We start from the raw sequence: 10548 nt of genomic DNA on the forward strand, positions 1-10548 counted from the left end.
CTCATGAAGAAAGAATAGGTTACAGATAAAGCCTTGCATTTAAAATGTTGTAGTACATGCATGTTAGCATTAAAATGAAACTCAAGTCCAATAAGTGAAAACATGCAGAAAAGCCCTTTTCAGAATCATAAAAAAACGATCTTCACTTCTGGTTAAGGTAGGACAAGTTCAACTACAGGCTAACAGGTATCTGAGTTTCTAATACATACATTGAAATTCATATATTTGATTTCATATGAAACATCTTTATCTGTTCAGTAACTTTCATTCAAGTACAAAAGTCTCCCTCTGAAATGTAGTTTTGTTGAAATGTAATGCCACATGAAGCGGGAATACTAAAGAAAAGTTCCTTAAAAAATGAATTTAAATCTGGTTCTTCAGTAAAAGGAATCAGTTCCTTCATTGAGCCACTTCGGTTTAAGATGCCGTCATCCTCCCCTTTCGCTTCTCTTCTCTTCTCTCATTTTCTATTGCCTCTCTACTCTTCTTTAAATTAAGGCATTTAACAGAAAAGTTATATTTCATACAAACAATTATCTCCTCTGCGCGTCGAGTGGCATTATGTTCGGTCCAAGTATGATGAGAACAATGCTTTGCAAGGTTTTTTTGGGGGGGTTTTCTTCCTGAAAAGTCTTGCTAAATGTCATGCTGCTCTTGGTCCACTGCTGCTGTAACACTTACTGATAATGTGTTATCTCTCATCTATCCAAGCACATCTCCACAACTGTTCTGTTGTTTACCTGCATCGCCCGCCTTCTTACCCAATTTCACCTCCACTCATACCTCCCTCCCCCTTCTGTGTCTCCATCGGTCTCAAACTGCAGCACAACAAGAGGAGAAATGTTTCAGCTGAATAAAACATCACAAGACTTTGGGAGGAGGTTGTGAGAAGCCTTGACCTGCAGGCGTAATGCTTTAGCTCAACGTTGCAGCATTTATTATTTAGCAGCTCAGAGATCTTTTGGCTTAACCCTCCCCATGACTACTGCAACTCAGAGAGAACTTAAGACACAAACGCTATTTGTGCTCTTGCTAAAGGAGACATTTTTTAAACTGCAAATAAGCAGAAAAACCAGACTCTTACATCATTTTTTTTTTTACCTCTGTGGCTTTTGATGTTCCACATGATTTTACTTTATCTGTGATTGATGCTGACAGGTTAAAGCCCAGGTCTTCCTGTTGTCTCAGCGCCAGGCAGGTGACGGAACACGGAAGAACACTGGAAGAGCTATTGATCATAGTTCAGTGGTGCTTGAATACGCCAGTATTGCTTATCTGCTGGACAACCCAAACACAGGAAACCCATACATTTGAACATGAAAGAGGACTCAAGACTGAAGAGAGTACAAGTGTTGCAATCAAAAGCTAATTTGTAATCACTTTGGTAGTTTTATCAATAGATTTTCTAATTGGAATTGTTACAAAATCACAGCTGGTATTTGGTTGGATGCCCCTCAGTTGCTTCCATCAGCAACTTTGCTAACCATCAACAAGCTTCTAGCAAACTTTTGGTTGACCACTCTTGATGGTGTATTGGGAAGATATCGACCAGATGTGTTGGTTTTCCTGCATCTTTTCAAGGCAGTCAACATATTTTCAATGGGTTTGAGGTAAGTTTTTTGGGAAGACCACTCCAAGAGCTTAATCTTAGCTCATGTTAGCCAAAACCACCCAATTACGTCCTAGTTTTGACTTTTAGTTCATGGTTTGACTTTGTCCTGAAGCATTGTGAGGTAATCATGCTCGGTTTCACCGCCCACTTTGTGCAGTTAACAAGCTCCGACAGCCCCAGAGTGTGTGATACTTCCAGCATCATGCCTGATGGATGATGCTTTGTTCTTACGGTGGAATCCCTTCTCCTCCAAACGTACCTCCTGTCGGTAAGGCAAATAACACAATTATGAGCACAAATCAAATTTAAGACTTATTCTGTCAACACAAACTCCAATCTTAATTCTGAAGTTGTTAGTCGGACTGTAAATAGCTACAGCAAAGGGAAAATGAAGTCTTAGCTGGAAAGCCTACATTTTTCACCGCTGGCAGTCTCTGGAAGTCTTCTAAAGTTGTCCATTGCTCCTAAAGGCATATTTTGTCGTCTGATGAATGCAGATGGTTTCCAAGATTGACGCAAACTCTATACACTTGGTCCCTTGGCCCTAAAAATCCAAGTAAAAGATCCTGTTAATTTAATCAAACTTTTCAGTTATATGTGCTGCTTTGTATCAAATTTTTCTTCTTTTTTTCATGCAAGTGACTGTACAAAGATCCATGATTGAGGGATATTCATAAACACCCAAAATGAATGCCATTGACAAAAATCCACTTTGAATCCACTATGGCGTTGGCATCAAACCCGGCACTTATTCATGTTGTACAAATGCAAGGAAATGGCTACTAAATAGAGCCATGCAATACAACTGTGTAATTTATAGAACTCAAAGCCATAAGAATTGGGCATTATAATTAGCTACCTATACCCTAGCAGCACACTGAAGCACAGAAGCTTCATTACCCTGATGGTTAGCCTAATCTCATGGTCCATAGGCCTTTTGGTCCTAACCAATTTGCAAACAAAGAAATTGCTGAATTTGGTGTATGATTCTAAGTTACCAATGTTCGCACGTTAACAAGCTTAACTCAGATGCTGAGCATGGTTTTCTTTACATTATTTATGCTACACTTTAGCATGTAAGCATTGCCACTGTTAGCAAGTTAGCATGCAGATTGTAGCATTTAACATAAAGCAAACACAGGAAATCTTGTTCCGTCTTTGAATTCATTTAAAGGTGCAGATTTTGTATAATCTTCTCTTTTGCATTTAAACCTCACAGCATATAATGACATAAAACTCACATGAGTGAGGACAAATGACCACAGCAGCTTCTGCGTCTTCATAGGCTTACTCTTTGTTATCTCACTGTTATAGTTTGGGTTTTCTTCTAGACTTTGGCAGAACATCAGCTGTTTGCTATTGTTTGTACTAACTAACTTGAGACCAGAATTTGCCTTTAAATAGCCCAACTAAAATTCTTATTTTGTGTTAATAAATGTTGCACTAACTGATGTTTCCTTAGCATTCCAATGCATAATGTCACACAAGTCCTTTAGCTTTTTGTGACAATCATTCCATCCCAGACAAGTGCTTGTACACTTTGACCACCATCGACAACAAAATAAACTAAGTCCAAACATCAACATTTAAGTAAATGCAGGGACATGTCCAGCCCAGACAGCTACAACATGTTCCCAATCATCACCCGCTAATCTTAGCCTGCAAGCTTAATGGGATTGATTATTTTAGCACACACTCTGAATATTTATGTCCTAATTTGGGCTATTTTTCTCTCATGTTTTCAAACTGAGGTTATTTATAGGGGCTAGACACACTGTACCCTCACACAGCTGGCCTCTTTCAGGCATGCAATCATCACACACTTGCACTCTGTCAAGTAAATGACATTACAGTACAATTATTTCAGCTTGCGTAAGTCCAAAGTCACAGTTTGTTTGTTGAATCCCAGACCCCTAGCTGAACTTTTACACCCACTTAACTTCCCTGATCCCTAACTTCCCTTCCCCTATCCTTGTGAGAAGATAAACAAACACGTTTTTTATTATTATTATTTTCATCTTGTGAAGACAAGATGCAATGGGGCCCCCTGGTTCCTCTAGTTTTCAACTAGCATACCGCTGGCCCCTGTGGGGTCAGAGAGCAGCAGTGTGGTCAATCAGGCCTGAGTCACAGGATGTTGAAGTCGCACGCCTCAGGGCTGTAGCTTGAAATAGGTCTTGGGAAGAGAGAATAGCTTGATGCCTGGCCTCCCCACTGCTACTCCTCTGAGGCGAATAAGTACAGGCCACACACAAACACGCACTCAAACCTCCTTGTCAAACAACTGACAATGGCTCGAGGTGAAGGGTGAATATCAATAGTAAAAGATAGATTGAAGAGGAAACTAATCAAGAATTCTGACAGTTTGTTTGGCAACCATGTCACTTATTTAGTTTGAGAAAGAAACACTTCACATGGGGAAGTACAGCTTTGCAGACGGTGAGCTAAGTTACAACCAAGAATAGCAGTAATTCCTCTGTAAATGATTGTGTCATGAATGCTGTAATCTGCCTTTGATCCTTTAGGAGGAAGTATTTTCCACCTATGTGACGTTTGCAATGTCCAGGATGGGTGGTGTGCGGCTGGGTCTGTTTCCTCTGTAAACACTTACTCAATGCTGCAGCATTTATCCCACAACACAGAGTGTAATTAAGTGTTTCCTCCTTCCCTTATTCAGCCTCTGTGTGTCAGAAAACATACATTGTGCACTCTGACCTCTGTAAGCCTGTCACATTTATTTTTGTCGGTGTATTTTTGAGGAAAACATATTTTTTTCAGACTCAGAACAGCATTTCTCTGCTATACGTTATAGATGTATTGCTTTCAAGCACACCCACATGCCAGCTTGTACTTTTATACATTTCAATGTACACCAATTTCCAACAACTTCCTGCTGGAGGAAAACGAGTTGTTATGAAATCATGGTGTTCAGTTTATGCACAGTATGCATCCAACAGATGCTTACAGCTCCTTGTGTGTGATCTGTGTGCTCTGCACTGAACAATCATTTATGACATAAAAATAAGAAGAGATGGAGCAATACTATACTTCTTTATTAAGAAAGTTTATATACTGTAACACACTGATATTCTTTTCTTATCACTTCTTTTTACTTTTAGATTTAATGAAAGGGAAAATAAAAGTTGGTTATATTCATTCAGGGAGGACAAAGAGGGTCATTGTCAGGACCAAATTTCACTGGAATCGTGGGAATTTGTATCTGCTCTGATCTGCTGTCACACAATGTTTTCAAATGCAGTAAAGGAGAGGTGCTGATAATCAAAAGCTTTAAAGGAAACAAACTTTTTAAGTGACATGTCTGCATTTACAGCAAACGGCTTGATGACATCATAAACACTGATGGATGGATTACTAGGTATTAAAAATGCAAAGGAAACTGTCCTAAACATTAATTTTACTTTTATTTAAAAAACACAAACCTCATTTACACAGTGAAATTGCCAAAACTCCTTGAAAAAGAACAGCTCAGAATTAGGTTCCATTAATGTGAACCTTAATGGCTTTTTTAAGTTTGATTAAGTATCCAGACATCCTGGTTGGGCTGTTTACAGTCAATAATAACACAATACTAATGGAAATGCAGTATATCGTTAAAAAAACAAAAAACAAGGAAGGGATGTTGGTGGCGCAAGCGCCCCATGTATGGAGGTTATAGTCTTCCAAGCGGGCGGCCCAGGTTCAAATCCCACCCACCTGTGGCTCCTTTCCCGCATGTCAGTCCCCGCTCTCTCTCCCTCATTTCCAACTCTATCTCCCTTAAAGGCACAAAAAGCCCAAAAATAAATCTACAAAAAAACAAGGACAAGAATTATAGTTTATATATAATGAATGGTTAATTTGAGTTTTGACTTTAAAAAGCCATGAATACATTTGATTTCACTTGGAATTCAAATGAGTTTACGTGAGTGTGACACCAATATTTGCAGATAGCATGGCATGTTTTAGAGAAGAATGACTACCCTATTTCTCAATTGAAAATGTTTCCAAGAACTGTTATCTGTTTTTCCCTGTATTCTCCATGTGTTCCTCCATGTGTACACATTTACGTGTGAAAGGAAACGACAAAACAAGTCGTGTCAAGCAAATGTCCTCATATTCCCAGTGTGAGGGGAAGTGTGACAGCCGCACTTTGATGGTGTGCAGCACACACTGTCTTCCTGAAGTCAACACACCTTTTCCCCCTGAGCCCCTCGCGGCTCAGGGGAGCTGCGACATTGACCTGACCTTGACTGTCCTAATGTATTTACTGTGTTTCTTGTCTCTGGATGTGTTGCTCTCCCTGTCACTCTGGCAAAATGTTGATAAGGCTGTCACCGACACATCCTCTTAGGAAGGGCATTCAGGTTCAAGCCTGCCTTGCGACGCTCCTCCCCAGCTCCTTATCAATGATAAAGCTAATCCTTTAGCCAGGCATATGGCCTCCTGGCCCCCTGAACTGCATGGCAGTGTTAGAAAAAGGACAAATAGAGGGGAGGGTAGGAGCGAAAGAAGGGGAACATTTGAAAAAGAGGGAGAATAAAGGAGAGAAATTTTGAAGATTAGAAGAGGTCAGAAAGAGAAAAACAGGGGAAAAAATCAGATTCAGATTCAGAAGAAAAAAGTAGCTAAAGCATGGAAGAAGAGGAGTGGGTTGCAGAAGTGACCTTGGCAGTCTAATTGGTTCACAGATAAGTGTGTTGTGCTCCATGTGTAGGAAAACAAGGCTCTCTGGGATGTGTGCGTGACCCACGGAGGTTAAGTGTCTTACACGCAGGCCAGGGGTGAACACGCAAAGGACATAAAGCACACATGATGGAGGGGAGTGTGACAGGGGTTTACTGAGGGGTCCTACAGTTCAGGACATTGTTACAAAGATAGAGCTGTCTGAAAGAGGAAGTCAAATGTTTCCCCTGGAAAAATAACCTGCTATATGTCTTTCTTTATCTTGAAAGTGATCAGAGAATTCACTTGGTCAGCATGACATTCAGGAGCTCAGGAAGTTAGAATGCAGGGACAAGGTTATGTGTTCAAAACGTGGCTTTGGTCTCATGTCCTGTAGCAGCTTCACATCAAAACAGAGTTTATTTTGTCTGATAAAGGAAAACTCAACAAAGCAGCATCCTTTAATTTTAGTATTATTGATTATTTATAAGTAATTTCATGACATAAAGAAGACTCACATGTAAGATGCTACAACCTGACTTATTTGGTGTAAGTTCTTAAATGCAGTTTGTTTTCTTCATCTACTAATCACAGAACCTGGTCAGCGGTGCTTTGCGCTTTAAGGCTTATGACAGCATGCTTACATGCTCAAAAAATACTTTGATGTTTTGGCATGCTAACATTGCTAATAAGCATTGGACAAAAAGTACAGCTATGGCCGATTGAATGGCATTAGCTTACAGCTAATAAATTGACCAATAAAAATAGTTTGATATGAATAGTTTAGTTACATAATCCAACTCTTGTAAAAACCCCCACATGTTCTCAGAATCATGTTACATTTTGACATACTGAAATACATGCTGTAAATGAAAACTTTGATGGCGACCCTACATAAAAAAGTAAGTTATCATGTTGCATTCTGAGAGGAACAGGAACATTTGTAGGAAAAAGTATCCTTTTTTTTTTTTTTTTTAACAGATTGATGGGCTAACCCAAAAGCTGACAAGGACATCTATAGAGCAATGCTGCTAAAATACACCATCACAGCTAACAACAGCTATGAATGTGGAAAAGATGTATGAGGAAAAGTTGTTGTTTATCCTATAGACACACAGTACTGATGAGCAACACTGTATTAAACATAGCGGACCATGGGGAGGTCCATGTTCAATTTTTCTTTCCATAAAAAAAGTTGCATTAGCTTATGTACAAGTACTTCAGTACTCGTACATAAGGTAATGCGAGTACTTGAGATTACTTTAAATGCCCAACCCTAGTAGGTCATATGGCCTAACCTGGCAGGGATAGCCTGTTCTAGTCTGAACAGGCTTCTTTCCCTGGCTCTGCCTTAACTGTCCTTTTTCTCACATCTTTCTACAGACTCTTGTATCTCTTTTCTCTTCTGTAATTTTGGCCCCAGGACTAGTTGTGTGTTAGTTTGTTTTGGTTTTGTAGACTAGAATGTGGTAGCACAAATACATTCTGCAGGTGGGAGTTAGGTACAGTGAAGGGAAGCATGGACGGGACGGGACGGGACGGGACGGGACGGGGGGGGGGGGGGTTCTAGAACGCCTGAGCTAACTGCTGAGCCTTCCCCAAGGTGTTTTGGGCCTAACCTGAAAGAATATCAGTGAAGGGAGGTGACCACTTGATAACCTTGGTGATGTGTGGGCTCTCCACAAACATCCAGTAGTCTCAAGATTGGGTTGTGGGACCATAGAGGCCAGTTGGTAGGGTAGATAGTATCGGCATTGTCACATCCTGGAGCTTGCATGATTCCTCAATTCTCACTTTACACATTCAAATAGCACTATTGATTGGTACAGTATAAGCAAAAATAACACAACTTATTTTCAAATACTGGAACACACCAACTCCACCGTGCTTCAGGAACTGATTTCGTGAACTGGTTTTGGTTGTCCACATGGAATTATTAATGCAAAATGTCAACATAAATGGGAGGAATCTTGGAGCCCCTTTTTGCAACATTTGAACTCAATTTGTCTGCAATTGTATTTGTATATTGGTTGTTTTTTTTCCTTCCATTTTTCTGTTTTGTTTTATGTATATTCCTCTTATAGACGTCTTGCATTTAAGAATCACATGTGGAATATTTGTAATGATATGGATGCTTTTGTCCTCCTGACACAACATGCAATACATTTTTTAGTTAGGCCTTTTAATACCCCTCCTCCCCGAGTGTAAATGTATGTGAGTGTGCCTTAATGTGCAGATTGGGTCATGGGTTTTGTTCTATCTTTCTGTTTAAAAAAAAAAAAAAATGTTATCATCAAAAATGTCATTAAAATAAACACAAGAAATATGAAGTCTTTGTCTTACAATGTAAGGACAGTTTTGTCAAATGTGAACACATAGAGGGAAACATATAGCGCATACAAAAACTGAGGAGAAACAAATTATAGGGTGCAGTGAGATACAGAAAGTCAACAAACTGTTGAGAAATGTGTCTTGTACTCTGTAAAAAAAAATAAACATCAAGTTGATGTTAAAATGTGTGTTGACAGCATTATGTCGACTGCCTTGGGTCTGAGAAAGAACCCAAAAAAATACAAGTGCCCCTGCACACACCCACTGCACCTGTACAGGAAGAAGAGCAGATCTTGTTCTACATCAAAGACCTGACACAATATGTGAGCACGCAAACACAACACTGCTTTTCATGCTTCAGCCTTACATCTGTTATCATTATTGTAAATATTAAAGTGAATCTTCGAGCTACAACTTTTAATATCAGCCTTACATCTATCATAATTTTTTTAAATATAAAAGTGAATATTAGAGCTGCTCAGCTTTAACCTCTATAATGAACATACTTAGTCATCCCTGTTTCATCATCACTACAGTTGTTAATGTAAATATTAGACTGATCAGTCTATTATCATACTGTGCTGTTACTGTTAACAATATTATTATTATTATTACATTACTTTAGCTATAAATCAAATATATTCAATGTTGTTGTTGTTGCTTTGTTTGTCTCTATCCTTCACCTTTCTGCATCTCCCTCTACTTTCCAAGCCCAACACAGTTTCAGCAGATGGCTGTTCAACATGTGTCTGGTTCTGCTTGATGTTTAGTTTTTCCTTGCCCCCACTTTGCTCATGGTGGATTAATGTTGGTTCTTCATAGATAATATAACAAAGAGTAAGGTATTTGACCTGCTCTGTGGTAAAGTGTCTTGAGATATTATTTGTTATGAATTGGCGCTATACAAATGTAGATAGATTGATTGATCTGAATCTCATTAACTTTTGAAAAATGCATTTATTCTCTGGAGTTTGTTTTCTGGTGTACCAGTTGCATAACTTCCTTTCTGTCACGGATAATGTGTACCCAGGTTTCCTGTTTTGTATGTTATGTAAACTCCCTTTTCAGATTTAGTGTGTACAGAGGATGTATTTTTACATATAAGATGAGTTATGAGTGATGTGCACTTTCTCCGCATGAGAGGAAAAAGGTGTGACCTTTAAAAGACAACATGAAGTATTGTGTAAATGCATGGGGCCTGTGTGATTGAGAGACAACAACTGAATGCGACAATTAGAGAGGCAGTTGTGTAAATCAATATTTTGAATGTGTACGCTCATGACCCTCTTCTTGATGGACTTGGTTGATCACACACACACATACACACACACACACACGCCCTCATGCATGCACAAGACACACAGGGGCTGAACGGAGGTTTCCTGCCTCCTGGCTCCCAAGGCAGCTAATTACTGAGCCTTCCACACCAACAAAGGAAGGAGACTCTCTCCATTCAAATATATTAATCCCTCCATTTATAGGCTGCAGAAGAGGGGGGGGGGGGGGGGGGGGATGCAAATCTGTGTGTTAATTTACCGGGGAAAGTTTACCTACCTGCCTTTGTTGATGGAGCTGACGCCAATCCACATATACCATCTTATGATGTATTCTTGGTTACACCTGTTAACCCTTGCCAGACCAGTGGGAACAAAGGAGACCCCTTGTTAACGGGATGGCGTCTGACAATTATTGAACAGATGGATGCTTTGCAGTTGGATAAGATTGTAAAAGGAACATTTGGTGGGCTATATGAATACTTCTATCGTATGCTGTGATTGGTAACCCTGCAGTTATTTTTCTAAAGTGTCAAACTAAAACCCTCTTGGTGTCATTATTTACCATTACTTGCAAAAATACTCAAAAGAATAAGTGTAGCTCAGGTCACCACACCTTTCTGACATTAATCTGTTTGAAGAACTCGTCTGGTTTCTGTCCCCCTCATA

Source organism: Labrus mixtus, chromosome 3 (genome assembly GCF_963584025.1).
Source record: "Labrus mixtus chromosome 3, fLabMix1.1, whole genome shotgun sequence".
NCBI lineage: Eukaryota > Metazoa > Chordata > Actinopteri > Labriformes > Labridae > Labrus > Labrus mixtus.